This window comes from Jaculus jaculus, chromosome 13 (assembly GCF_020740685.1).
Source record: "Jaculus jaculus isolate mJacJac1 chromosome 13, mJacJac1.mat.Y.cur, whole genome shotgun sequence".
NCBI lineage: Eukaryota > Metazoa > Chordata > Mammalia > Rodentia > Dipodidae > Jaculus > Jaculus jaculus.
The window spans coordinates 64,815,107-64,830,231 of record NC_059114.1 but is presented as its reverse complement, the minus strand read 5'-3'; the positions used below and the strand labels follow the sequence as shown (position 1 = coordinate 64,830,231).

Below are 15,125 nucleotides of genomic sequence, written 5' to 3'. Positions count from 1 at the left end.
AGGAGAGAATCAGCCCATTGTACCTTACCAGGGCCCCAGCTGAAACCTTAGAGTAAGTGAGCAAGAGTGCTGTTCTCTTGGTAAAGCTGGTATCAGCACAAGGGTGAAGGAGAGAGACCCAAAGAGCATTCAACTCCTACCAATCTAACGATCCAGAGACACAGAGGCTCCCAAGACCTCATTACCGAAGTAGACCTGAAACAAACCCAACATGGCTCAGGGAAATTCGTGGAAGAGGGTATGGAAAGATTTGAGTCACAAGTTGGAACATTATGCACAGAGACATTGCTTCTTCCCCATAACTGATGGCTACCTCCACAATGTATGATCCACAATCCCCAAATCTCCAATGAAGAGGGTCCCTTTGGAGGGGGGAGGACAGGGAGGAGACTAAAGATGGTACCAACATGTGCTGTTTGCACACTGATTATGTACATATCTAGTAAAAGGAAAAAAAAAAACCTATTTGAAGCCCCCCCACCCCCAAAAAAAAGAAAGAAAGAAAAAGAAAAGCAAAGACTAGTAGTTGGACTAAGTCAGGGAGTTTGAAGGGCAGATGAATAAGGTCCTATAAAGAAATGGATTAAAGTAATATCTTGATGCCTGTTGAGGCAGACAAAATCCAAATGACATGTTGAAGAGGACCCAGTCAAAGACTGGAAGTGTCTTTATCTTTCTTGTCAGTTTGAGGTAGGGTGACATAGTCCAAGCATGCCTAGAATTCATGATCCTCTTGCCTCAACTTCCCCTCACCTCTGTTTACAGGAGTGTTTCATTCATACCAGATTGAAAATTTATTTATCTTGTTCTGTCCTTGTTCTTAGTTCTCACTTCCAATGCTTTTGGCTAATATTTCCAAAATGTACCACTTGCCTTCACCAAGGTTTTGGAAAAAAATCGCCTCCTTTCTCAGAATAGGTGTTCCTCCTGTGAACTCTGTAAAAGTCAAGCCCTATTTCAGTTAATGAAATTCTACTTTCTCTAAGAAGCTTTTAGATTCATACTGACTTAAGACGATGTGAATGCAATACCCAGTCTGTAGAAGCTGCATTTTGAATCTTGACCTCTTCCCAGGAGAGTGACAGGAAAGCACTTTCTCTGCGTGGCAGTGCCAGCAAACCCAGGTTCCAAGTAGTCTAGCTAGACTGCCCTCTACGCTGCCTCATACAGTGTTGCCAAGCTATGATTTTTACAGCTAAATATTTAAGTGCATTTCAAAGTTGTGATGTCTTTGACTTGAGTTAATTGAGATATAAAGACACATCTGTACCTAATTAATTTGTCCATTTCTCATGAGATGTAAGCTTTATTTTTATAGTTATTTTTATTCAGTTCTGACTTTCTTCACCCTATTTACTCAAGCCTTGTTACTTGCTTCTTCCATTAAATGAAGGGTTCCAAGGGCTAGGCACCAAGTCATTTGTCCTGTTGTTCTTTCATGATTGGCAGTGGTACACATGTTCCTCCTTGGGTTCTTAATCTACACTATAGTGTACTGTAAAACAGATGGATCTGTGCCTCATAGAGTGTATATTCTGGTTTAGAAGGGAGATGATCACTGAGTGAGCATATCCAGAGAAGACGATTTTAGATTGCAGCCAGTGTGTGCTAGGAAAGAACGTGCTAGGCAATTTCAGTCACAGTGGGCTGCTAAGGTGTCTCTGAGAAAAGCTCAGGAAGAGCCAGCAGCAGGAAGTGGAACCGTAGAGCCAAGGCCCGAAGGGAGAGTGTGGCAGGTCTCCAGTCTGAAGTGGGGCAAGGACAGAGCATTGCCCCAGAATCCACATTTACTGGTAATGGCACTAGGGAGCACCAATGAGGAAAGATTACCCTGGACTGGGGATTGGTAGCCTCACACACATCCCTTTTCATCACTGAGGTTAATATTTCTAATATAAAAAACAATAAAGTAGTTTGTTTTAATGATATTATTTTGGGAGATGGTGTGCTTGGGATGTCTAAGAAATGTGTGAGCTGGGCAAAGCAATGAGTTCATCTCCTTCATGGTTGTCAGCGTCTCTGGTTTTTGCAGGAGTACGCTGGCTCTTGTGTGCCCATCACGGATGGCCAAGGGAAGCCGTAGGTGGAGATCTTGGATACCCAGCAAGGCAAGGCTTCCTTCAGAACAACCAGAGCTACTTCAAAGAGTTGGAGTCAGAAAAATGAATGAGAAAACATGATCTTGAGCTTTGTGTCACCAGAAAGCCCTTGCTGCCTGAGGAGGTAAGCTGGGAGGAGAGCAGGTGAGGCTGTCGTGTTTTCTATTTTGTCCCTAATAGATAAAATCTACCACATTTCTCAGTTGTCCTGCCTCTATATTGACAAAAGGCTATCACCTCCTTGTCATGGTTAAATATGGGGTTCCAGAATGCTTAATCAGATATCTCAAAGATGTGGGGAAAGGAAAGGACTGAGGGCCAAGGAAGGTAAGGTGTAGTGGGGAGGAGGGTGATCCATCACGTGGAGCCCAGGAGCCCATGTCATTGAACATGGACCTTAGAGAAGAGAAAAAAAAAAAATGAAAAGAGATTTACAAAAAGGATGTACTCTTCCAAAAAGATTAAAAAGTAAAGACAGTAATCAAGTGTTGTTTTCATATGAAGTATGTCCATAACTAATAAAAATCAATTTTAAAAAAACAATAAAATGTGTCCCATCTCACGCCAGCAGCCTGGTGTAACTGGTGGGAAAGGGAAGTGTACCAGCAGAAAGACTCAAATGAGTTTGAGAGAGAAAGGAGAGGAGAGAGAGAGAGAGAGAGAGAGAGAGAGAGAGAGAGAGAGAGAGGGAGAGAGAGGAGAGAAGAGAGACAAGAGAAGAGAATGAGAATAAATAATTTCTCTATGGGCCAGAGAAGGTAAACTTCATAGGCAAGTGTTTAACCACTAAGCCACCTATCCAGCCCAACCAATGACACTTATTGGCTTTGAGATCTGCTAAATTGAAATGAACCTATAATTGGAACTAGCAACCAAGTTAGACCCTATGAAGACAAGGTAATGGACTCCAATGAGAAGCTCCCACTAGACTTCATCCAAAATGTGAGGCTATACCCCAAATCTCTCTAAATTAACAATGCTTATACCATTTAACATATGCTGATTTCACTCTCCAATGCAGAATATGTTTTTTTTTTTTTTTTTTTTTTTTTTTTTTTTTTTTTTTTTTTTTTTAGAAAACAGAACACAGGATCATAATCTCCCAACAAGACAAGAACAAGGTAACTGATTCCCTGACAGGAGATGAACCACCCCTCACCCAGCAGCCGGGGCCTGGGTGAAACCACAGAAGCCTGGCAATATGAGCAAGGGTGACGCTCACATGGGGATGCTGACCTAGGCAAGGGTGATGGAAACAGACACTGAGCAAACTCAAGATGAACCAAAGCAGAAATATAGACGCTGCTGAGAATTCAACACTGAAGTAAAATTAAAACACACCCACCAAGGCTCAGGGATATTTGCAAAAGAGTGGGTGCAAAAAAGGAAGACCCACAGTGTGGGAAGGATTATCCAAAGACATAACCCTCCCCACAATGACCAACTGCTGCTGTCACAACTCATAACCCAGAACTCCGGGTCAATACCTGCAAACCTACTGAGGAGGGTCCTCAGTGGAATGGGGGAAGCATGGAGGGAAATGATGGTACCAACATATGATGTGTCCATACAAAGGTTTTACTTAATAAAAAATAGAGCTGTGCGTGATGGCACATGCCTTTAATCCCAGCACTTGGGAAGCAGATGTAGGAGGATTGCCATGAGTTCGAGGCCACCCTGAGACTACATAGTGAATTCCAGGTCAGCCTGAGGTAGAGAGAGACCCTACATCCAAAAAAAAAAAAAAAAAATAGAGCTATGTATTCCAAAATGTATACATTGATCAAAACATCATATTGTACTTTATAGACACACAAAATTATTATTGACAAATTAGAAATAAAACAAAGAAAATAAACTCAAGTGGAGCCTTGTGAACATTCAATGAACATTTATTAAATTGTTTGGCATATGGAAATTAGTGTGTGCATACTTGCATTATTCTTACCGATCAAAATTTCCATTTTAGCTGGTTATGATGGCAGTTTCTGATCTGAATGTCCAAGTATTTTTGTGGATAGACAGGTATTAGCATTTTAGCCCGGGGAAAACTAGCAGTAGTTGATTTGTGGCATGCATTGTCTCCTTGTCCTAGAGACACAGCATGATTTATGCACCATACTGTGCCAAAGACGGAGAAGCACTGGGTAGGGACTGTGATGATGTGAAGTTTCAGGTGGTCCAATGGTTAATTAATATTTTCTTCTGATTTGATTATTGAAGTAAAGCAGAATAGAACTAGCTTAATGGAGGTTGTCACCTGCTGGAAAATATGCCAATTTGGGTCCTTTTCCATTACCCTCTGTAGGCATAAATTTGGCTGCTTGTCCCCATGGCTGTGTGGCTGTCACTAGATTAGCATTTTCTCATTTTCCTTGCAAAACATTTTGCATGATTTCATTCTCACTAAGAGAATCTTGTGAAAAATATGCCTGTGGCTCTTAAGCGTGGGATAGTATCAGGAGCTATTTTGTATATTTTAATAAAATATGTCATGGGGGGGCTTTAGCAGTTCCATTTGTACTCAGCTAAGAGGGGAAGGGCACATTCCCTGCATGTTGAAGGAGTGCCAATCTGTTTGCATAGTATCATTTTTAGAATCTAATAATTGAAATCTGTTTCTCTGTAAATTACTATTTTAACCTCAAAATTATTTGTTGAAAATGTACAGAAACATGTTTATAGGACTCATTCTTTTAGTAAAACTCTGCAAATTACCATATGGCTGATTTAAACAGATTGCAATGAAAACAAATGCCCCAAATATTTATGAGGAGATTTTAACCTTATCATATAATTTTATACAATGTATATATTTAAGATACATTGAGATTAAATGTATAATTGTTAGGATGAAATGTATTCATCTCAGAAGCATGCACATATATTTGTTACCAAACAGTAAACAAACAAAACTAAGATTTATTTTAATCTTGTTGTGTATAATTTTATATGTATCAGGCTATAATATAGTTTCTATACAGGTTGAGGATCACTTCACATACTCTTTGATAAACTAAGAGTCCACATAAATTCCTTAATCATGCTTCTAATTTTATCAGTAGAAATCTTCACATAAAACTAAACAATCACCTTAAAATGAAGCAAGTTGACCATAACATGTTTTTGTATGACCAGAGACAAGAAATTCTGCTATATATTAGCTTACTAGAAATTTCCTATATATATGTGTATCTGTTCACATATAGTCTTTTTGTTGGTTTATTTTGTAGTCTATGGTGAGAGGTCTTTGTGAGAGTGTAATTTAATTAATTTTTTTTTTGAGGTAGGGTCTTGCTGTAGCCCAGGTTGACTTGGAATTTACCATGTAGGCTCAGGCTGACCTGGAACTGATAGCAATCCTACTACCTCAGCCTCCCCAGTGCTGGAATTAAAGGTGCGTACCACCATATCCAGCTTCTTTTTCTTCCTCTCCTTTCTTTCTCTTCCACTTATTTAAAAATACTTAATCAGTCAGATGTGGTGGTTCACACACCTTTAATCCCAGCAGTTGGGAGGCAGAGGTAGGAGGATTGCCATGAGCTTGAGGCCACCCTGAGACTACATAGTGAATTCCAGGTCAGCTTGGGCTAGAATGAGATCATGCCTCAAAAAAAACCAAATAAATAAATAAATAAACAAACAAACAAACAAACAAATAAATAAATAAAATAATCATTGTCATGCATGTGCTAGGCAGGCTTATAGAATTACACATAAAGTGGAGAAGCTGAGTTTCCTCTGCAGTATTCTTGTGAAGGAAAAGCATTAACTTTAGTATATGGGATTTTTAACTTTTGTGGTGTATTCAAGTGTCTTTTATCCCTACTCAGTTTTGAGGTGGTTTCACATAGCTGAGGTATTATAGCTCTATAATGAACTACTAAGTTTAAGTATCTAAAGAATTCAGAGAAAGAAATATAATCAACGGAGATTCCAGAAACAGAATAAAAATTATGGAAGAAGCCAGATTTGACTGACTGCAACCTGAACTAATAAAATTGCAATTATATAAAGGCATTCATAATGAAAAATGCTACATTGAAAGTGTTCTCATTTGGTTTCCCAAATAAGTTATTCCAATTAAATAAAAGTTAATGATCATGTGTTACAACAGAGGTCTAACCACTTTGTAACATGAGCTATTTAGAGTGATTCCTCATGAAGACTTCATAACACCAGTGACTTGGGTTTGCAGTTATCTAGGCTAGGGAATGCATGTACTATTAGCTCTTGCCAGTGATGCAAAGTAGCCATGACACTAATTGTAAAAGTTTTGTGGAGCATTGCTGCAGTCATATTTAACATATAACCAAACAAAATTGTAGACAGATCATATAATATATATAAGTGTATATATATATATATATATATATATATATATATATATATATATATGAAACAGAAGTTTCACAAACATCTTATATGTAATGCACTCTGATGTTTTCTTCCCCGTTCAGCTTTTCTTTTAAATAAGTGGTTATTTACTACTCAGCTGATTGAATGAACAACAAATGTGTTGTGACCTTTAGTTTGCAAAAGTCAGTTCTGACAGCTGGAGAATAAGGCAAGTCAGGAAAACATGAGCTATATGCAATTCAGTCAGTTTCCCTCAACATTTGCCTGTGATGGATGCTAACAGCTTATTCTGTTTCCAATTGCACCTGATTATTAATTAATCTGAATAGTTCCTGTGTCCAACTTGGTTATTCAAGATGGACAATTATTTTCTCTCACCCAAGCAGTCAAGAGTGCCATGTGTTCTAAGATTTGCTCACAAAACTTTCTGTAAAAACATTAAGTCTTGAGAGAATGACTAATGAAATGTTCATGTTTATAACATCAGCCAGGCTGTTGCTGTGCTGGATTGGCCATTGCAGCATCTTCCTCACTGATGTGCTGATATCTTTGAATACTTGACTTCTGGCTAACCAGTGAAGGTCCTACTGAACTTTCAGTGGCTCACAACCACTAATAAAATCTCTCTCTCTCTCTCTTTAAGAATTTCATGTTTTAATTTAAGGTGTTTGATTTGCTTTGAATTGAAATTTGATTCAGGGTAAAAGATATGATTCTGATTTCATTTTTTTATTATTAGTTATATACACAGTGTATGCAGGTATGTTGGTACCATTGTTAGCCTACTTCCTGCCCTCTTCTCTCTGCAGGGACCCTCCTCAAGGGGGAATATGGGTCATGCATTGTGGAGTTAGCCATCAGTTATGGGTAAGAGACAATGTCTCTGTGCATAATGACTCAATGTATAACATCTCTTTTGTTTTGACTTAATGACACATATTCATTTAATTCATATGAAGTTGAATTATATTCCTGGCAATCAAGAAACTCATTGGTATCACTTGTTGATTAGGTTGGACATGATCTGAGCACTAGACAGTGTTCCTATTGCATGTGCTATAGAGAGGGAAAGTGGCTAAAGGAGAGGTTGGAAACAAAGTAATTTGATAAATTTATGCTACTTGAGAGATGGCAACAAGACATGGGTGACATTAATGATAATCTAAATAGAAATGCCAAATGGATAGTTTGCCATTTGAAATTGGTCTGGTAATTCAAAAGGGAAAAGGACTAAGCTGTATTTCTTACACACACACACAAAACACTCTCAAATTTTTTGTGAGAATAGACTAAGCAGAGCAAAGTGTTCTTGTTTGGATAGTTACTGGTCTTCATCCATTTCGATGGGCAAAGAAGGTGGATTTTAAAGTCAATGAAGGACAATAGTAAGAGGGTATATACACAACAAGGGGCAAGGACATCCAGGCCAAAAGTACTGCTGATTCTTGGATTCCTTTATGTATAGACTGCAATTGGAAGGGCTAACCACTCTGGGTAGGGGCTCAGCTAACCCTTCTTGGTAATGAATTCACAGACTTGTTCAAAAAGTATGTCTCTTAGTTGATTCTTGGTCCAATCAAATTGAAAATAGAGATTAAACATTACAGTTATGTACAGGTATCTGGTGTGCCCTGGATGGAGGGATTTGTGAGGAAAGAGAATTTTAGTGTTCAGACCAAGATCATACCAGATGAGCCAGCACATTTTATCATTATATAAGAGTATGGCTGTGTCTTTTTATTTTCGTGGAAATTCATTCCAGGGTCTCACATCTATCAAGGAAATATTCTAACATTGAGTTACATTCCTGTCCCTTTCTGAATTTTTTAAAAGAATTAACATCTTGCTGTAGTTGGTTCCATCTTGCTGGGATGAATATCCAAACCAGATGCAGCTTTATGGAAAGAAGGGATTCACTTCAGCTCCAGATCCAGGGGAAGTTTCCATCAGTGGCAGAAGACAATGGCCCCCTTCCACAGATCCAAGCATGGAGACGCCACCAAACAGCCAACACCGCAAGCAAACACAAAAGCTACAGTAAAACAGCAGGGACCCAGGCAGAGGTCAGACTGCTCTACATACTTTTGTGCTGGGAATAAGATCTGCTCTTAAACACATCTTTTACTCATACTGCAGGATCTGTCCACAGTGACACCTCTTCCAGCCAGGCAGCTGAAGACAAGCTTTAATAAAATATCTGATATGCTAGAGAAGCCTAGCATCCCTAGTTTGATTCCTCATTGATCAAACAAAGCCAAATGGACAAAGTAGCGCATGCATCTTGAGTTCATTTGCAGTAGCTAGAGGCCCTGGTGTGCCCATCCTTCCACCCACCCTTTGTGTGTCTCTTTCTGCTGGGGGTAGTGGCATATGCCTTTAATGAAGTGGGAGGTTAGCTGTGAGTTGCCTGCCAGCCTGAGAATACATAGTGAATTCCAGGTCATCCTGGGCTAGAGCAAGACCCTACCTTGAAAGCAACAACAGCAAAAATATTGCAACAGACAGCTTCAGGTTCACTGAGATGAATTTCGAGACCAGGCACAGTTATGGAGGAAGGGATTTATTGAAGCTTGTAGATCCAGGGGAAGTTCCATAATGGCAGAAGAAGCTGGCCTGTTTTCACAGGACCAAACACACAGGGAGAAGCACAAGCCTAAAAACCACACAGCATAGCACACTTCAGGAACTCCAGCTAGGCACACTTTGCATATCTTTAGATTAAAATCTCAAACCCACCACCACACCTTAAGATCCCTTCAGTGACACTGTGTCCAGCCAGGTGACTGCAGATGCAAACTGCAACTAGTAAAGCATTGAACATATTGGGGGCCATCTATTAAAACTACCACAGTGGTAGTAGACTCAGGTGTATATTTATATCCATAAAAGGATGCAAGACTGAGACTGAGTATGCACTATGATTCCACATAGCAGAACATGAGAGGGGAAAGAGATGTGATGAAAAAGGGGGAAAAGATGCAAGGAAACATTATGAACACAAAAAGGAGGCTAATTTGCAGTTGGGGTAGTGTCCAGTGGGAGATGGAGAAGAGGAAAATCGGGTGGGGGGAAGGGAAACCTTATGACAACACCAAAATGAAACTTAATTCTTTTTAAGCTGATAATTAAATTAATTTAAAAATGGGAAAACATGTCCATGTTCTTATGTATAAACTCACTGAAATTTATGGATTTGTCTTTTAAATTTACTTTAAATATTAATCCTTGACTTGTAAATATTACAGAGATTTTTGGCCCAGTGAAACAAAGTTTAATGTTAAAGATAAATGGTTTTCTAAACTTGATTTATATGTTAAAATATTTTATTATGTAGACCTGAGACACAAAATTGTAGAGAAAAGGTTTCTCACACATCAGGTCCCAAAATAAAGATAATCTGTACATGGCAAGAATATTAGACATGGACATATTAAGGATGATGAAAATGAATAGTCACAGATGCTATAGCCTGCTTTGGCATGTCAAAGAAAAGTGTCATCGATGGTGAGACTAAAGCAAAACAAAATCATTTCCCTCCATTCTGGAGGCTGGAAGTTTCAGATCAGTGTCAGCATTGTCATGTTCTGGGGAGGGCCCTTCTCCTGGCTGGTAGATGGCTGGCTTTTTGATATCTTTAAGTAGAATGTGGGTAAAGATACTGCATTCTATTATCTTTTACTATAAGTGTACTAATTCCATCATGAGGGTCCCATCTAAACTTCATAAAATTGTCTATCTCCAAATACTATAATATGAGGTTAGGGCTTCAACATATGAAGTTTGGGTGGATGCAAATTTCACAGACTCACAGACATAAGAAATCCGTGATTTTACTGCAATTAATCCATTCTAGTTAAGAAATTGCTTAAGGCTCTAGAATGATTAATTATTTAAAAATATTTGCTTTATTGGACTGTGCATTTTTATACATTTAATTTAAATTTTTACTTATTTATGAGAGAGAGAGGGAGGGAGGGAAGAAGAGGGAGAGAGAAAGAGAGAGAGAAAGAGAGAGAGAGAGAAAGAAAGAAAGAGAGAAAGAATAGGTATGCCAAGACTTCCAGCCACTGCAAACAAACTACACATTACATGTGTCAACTTGTGCATCTGCTGGGGAATTGAACCTGGGTTCTTAGTTTTCATAGGCAAGTGCCTTAACTGCTAAGCCATTTCTCTGGCCCTGGACTATAATTTAATATGTAATTGTACATGCATATTGGAGGATAACAGTTTAATCGACTAAAGCACACATAGGTGGCTATAAAATCTGTGCAAATCTCAGACAATTAGGGGGTTTATAGTTATCAGGATGCATATTGTATTGCATTTTCATTAGCTTATGAAAATTTGTAATGGACTCCCTATAGCATATTAAGCATATGAGTATATTTATCCTTCATAAAGACATTTAGTTGAAGTAAGTTTTTTTTGTTTGTTTGTTTTGTTCTCTGCAAACCATCCAGCCTAGTGATGAGTTCTTTGTAATACAGGGAAATTGCTACAGTGCCACAGATTCTGGCAGTAAGCTTCTGAATTGTGATATTACCCTCTGTGCTGTGGATCTGTTTTTCCCAAAGGTGAATCTAAAACTGACAAGATGATTTATGCATACAGGGGATTGTACATGCTGAGTGAGGATACACACTAACATGCTTGCTTGGTGTACACTATACATGTAAATCTTGGCAAATAAAAGCAAACAGAATATATTGCTGCTTGCAGCAAGACAATAATGCTCTGGATCCTTGCTTTTAGGCTGTTTTTTTTTTCCTTTAAAGTTTGAATATAATTATTTCAAATTAGTTCTTAGTGAATTTGGCAGCCTGTACTCTATCTAGACTTGGTGAATAGCTTACTTTATATAGATCTATTCTAGAGGCTTTTGTAATTGTTTGGATGGTGATGAGTCTATTCATTCATTTTTGTTTGTGAGAATAACTGATTTGTAATTGCCCAGGCTTAGAATAATTTTTTATTTGAATAACTTTTCCTTGGCTGTTTTAGCCATTAGTAGACAGATGCTTGCATAATGGAGACCTAAGTGAAGATGGAACCAATTTGTGGTGGAGGGAAGTGGTGACTGTGGGGAGAGAGAGAAAGAGAGAGAGAGAGAGAGAGAGAGAGATTGGGAGGAAGGGAGGGAGGGAGAGGGAGAGAGGGAGTGAACCACTTATACACTTATACCATGTGGGAAATTTTGTTAAATATTAGTCTATATTAATATGCAGATTGCATCTGATACTCTCATGAATAAATGTGTTTATGGAAAAACAACCATTTGCTGTGAGTAAATGGTGGCACATGCAGCACTTCTGTAAATGATTTGTGGGTAATGGAGGGCTGATGCTGCTTCTCCTACTGAGCACATATTGCCTTAACTATGTAAGTGGGAAAATGTATAAATCACAGATGCAAAGTAAGCAAAAATATAGCAGCCAACATTTGTTTTAATTATGTGGTATTTAAATGTGTCCTCTTTGTATTTTTCGTAAGCGATGCCTTGTAGAGGAATCAAAGGATATACAATTAGGCATTAAAAATGATGTGGCTCTGACCTTCCAGTCTTGCCAGTTGGTGAACACTAACAAAGCATATTTGCATCATATTTTGATCCCATTTGATTCCTTTTGTGATTACTAGGTTTTTCTCTTCAATTTTGTCCTAAATTAAGTTTGGGTTGCACTCTGCAATGTCATAAAAATTGGTCATGCTTCTTTGTTGATGTGGTGCACGATTTGATCTTACTCTCTATTAATATTACCAAAGCAGGGTAACAGAAGGGGCTTTCTGCCTTTTACCCTTTGTTCAATAAATCACGTATAAACATAGTCTGCATACGGCTTTCCAGAGAGTTCTGCTATTTTATGTGTTTTTTATCTTGAAGGTTTATTGCTCTGTATGGTTTATAGTGGTCCAGGTTTGGACTGTTTAATTTGGGGTGTTTAGGTTATTGATGTTCCAGCCGGAGTGTGTGAGAAAGTCAGAGGCCGAGACTCCCTGCCTGTGTGTGGTGGGTGCAGTATGTACATCTGAGTGACTCATTTCTTGGCATATGAGCTTTGCTTTGCCCACTTGCTTTGGAACATGCATTTCATTTCTCATTAATGATGTTAAAGCTTGGCTCTTTTCTGTGGATTAGTCTGTCTTCTGCAAACTCAAAACTTATTGCAGGTCAGATGGCAGGTTTTCTGTAGCAATAGCCATGAAAAAGCCTGAATAGCATTTAAGAACTTACTAAATTCTATTAACTATTCTAAGCTAAAGACGATACAGCAGAAAAACGTATCAATTTGTAGTTTCTTTTCAATTTGCTTGAATCTCTTCAGCACATTCATTTTAAAGTTTTTACTGTAGCTGTGAATTGAATACTTATTTTATTTTCCTCACTGTGATTGAACTGTTAGTTTATTATGAAAATAAAAGGGAATGATAAAATAATAAGATTGAGACTGAGCCTCAACAAAAGAAAATTTGTAACTATCAATTACTATGTTGTAGTTCAGATATTAAGTACTTACCCAAAACATGCAAACAAGCTGTGATACCTAGTTACTGGCTTTATTGAGAGGTGATTGGATTATGAAAGCTCTATCTGGGTGTTGGTCATACTTAAAGGAATGCCGAATGCCACTGAAGATGTGTCCTTGAAGAGTGTGTCTTCAAGAGAAGCACTTTTCTGTTAGCCTGTTTGCTTTTTGGCCACCATGTGGTGAGCATCTCTGCTGTGATACACAATTGCCCTATGGTGTGCTGCCTCACAGCAGGCCCCAAGACAATGGAGCCATGTCACCGTGGGTCAAAACGTCTGAAATTGTGTCAACATGTATTCTTCCTCCCTTAAGTTGTTTAAGTATTTTGTCACTGTGATGAAAAGGCTGCATAAGACAACCATTATGTATTAGATATAATGTTAACATCTTTAGTGTAAACCTCACATTTAAGATTTGGTTGACAACATATAAGTAACACTTAATGTGTATATGTGAATGTCACTATTTGAGCACTTACAATTATTACTCTAAAGCACGTATGCACACCACTCTACACTATTATAATTATATAATGTGAGGCTAAATTTGTTTGTACGGGTAAGAAGCTCCATAGGAGATCATATGAAAGAACAGGTAGTCTGGGCTTGCTATGGACAGTTGAGAATGAGGCAACTGAGACCGGAAGAACAAAAGTGCTTTCACTACTATTTGTTCAACACAGAATTCCAAAGGATGTCTCTGCAATTTTCATTTAAACTTATTAGAGATCTTTTAGAGCATTTGATCCATTTATCTTTTAAAACATGGAAAATAAAATTTTGAAAGATGAAGTAATTGTACCCCTAAATAATCTAGTGATGCACCCCTAGCTTTTGGCATAAATCATTTTAGACTGCAGCTAAGGACAGTCCTCATCTTTTAGAAACAATCTGATAGCATTCCATTATATTTTAAGTAAAATCTGACCTCCTCACCATGTGTTTTAGTACTTACTATAGTTAGCCATTTGATACCTTATGATTTTACTTCATATCATTTCCTCTTCCCTACTGGCCTCCTCACCACCCTAAACCTTTTTCTCGTCTGAGGAATACAGGGTTCTAAATGAACTATTTTGAGTGTACACTTTTTTCTTTCTTTAATTTATTTATTTTATGGGGGGGCATTGAGGTAAAGTCATTCTCTAGCCCATACTGATTTGGAATTCACTATGCAGTCTCAAGGTGGCCTCCAACTCACAGTGATCCACCTTCCTCTGCCTCCAGAATGCTGGGATTAAAGGCATGCACTACCACATCCAGTTTTATTTATTTTTTAATTAAGTAGAAACTTTGTGTGGACACATCATGTATTGGTACCTTCATTTCCCTCCTCCCTTCCCCCATCCCATGGAAAACCCACCTCGGTGAGATTGCTGGCATAGCCCATGGGATTGTGGGTTATGAGTTGTGATAGCAGAAGTCGGTGGGAGGCATGTCTCTGGCTATTCCCTCCCACCCTGTGGCTCTTATAGTTTTCACCCCTCTTTCACAAACTTCTCTGAGCTGTGGTGGGTGTGTTTTAAGTCTAAGTTAGTGTTGAGTTTTCAGGAGCTTCTGGATTTCTTCTTTGACATGTTTTGAGTGTCCTCAGTATTTGTGCTTTACTCTGGCACAGGCTGTCAGGCTCACCATGGAAGCAGCACTCTTGCTCATTGCCCCAATTCCTCTGTGGTTGCTTTGTACTCCAGACCAGCCCAGCCTTTTCTTGATGCCATCCTACCTTTTGTTCCAGTGTCAACCTCTTTCCATTGCAGTCACATGGTTCATGAGATGGAGTCCTGCTCTGGAGTGATTCTAAGTAGTTGAAGCCAATCATGGTGTACTTATTCCTTTAATACTGATGGGACCATAGGATCAGGTCCAAGCCCGTCAATATAAGAACCTTAATAGGACATAAGGATTGACTCAGAAAGGGCAGATGCCTGAATTCTGGCCAGTGAAACACAGGGTAAAACAGGTTTTCATAACATGAGATTAGCATCCAAAATGCAGCATCGTAGACAGATGGACTCTTTCTGTATGCCATCCTCTTCTTGTACTTTGCCCTTCCACTTGTGCCACTCAGGCCAGCCAGGATGTACTTCTCTTTTGTTCCAGCTCATGCTTTTCTTATACTTGCCATTATGATACAAAGT

At 38.6% G+C, this 15,125-nt stretch overlaps 1 long non-coding RNA gene across 1 annotated transcript in view; it reads left to right on the top strand.

Annotated features, from left to right (window-relative positions):
• LOC123454119 overlaps positions 1–3,350 on the top strand; it is a 40,520-nt gene extending 37,170 nt beyond the window's left edge. Inside the window, exons 2-3 of the long non-coding RNA XR_006633165.1 lie at positions 2,033–2,223; positions 3,176–3,350. This is a non-coding gene — a long non-coding RNA (uncharacterized LOC123454119). The remainder of the gene's footprint in view (positions 1–2,032; positions 2,224–3,175) is intronic.
• Positions 3,351–15,125: the final 11,775 nt, after the last annotated feature.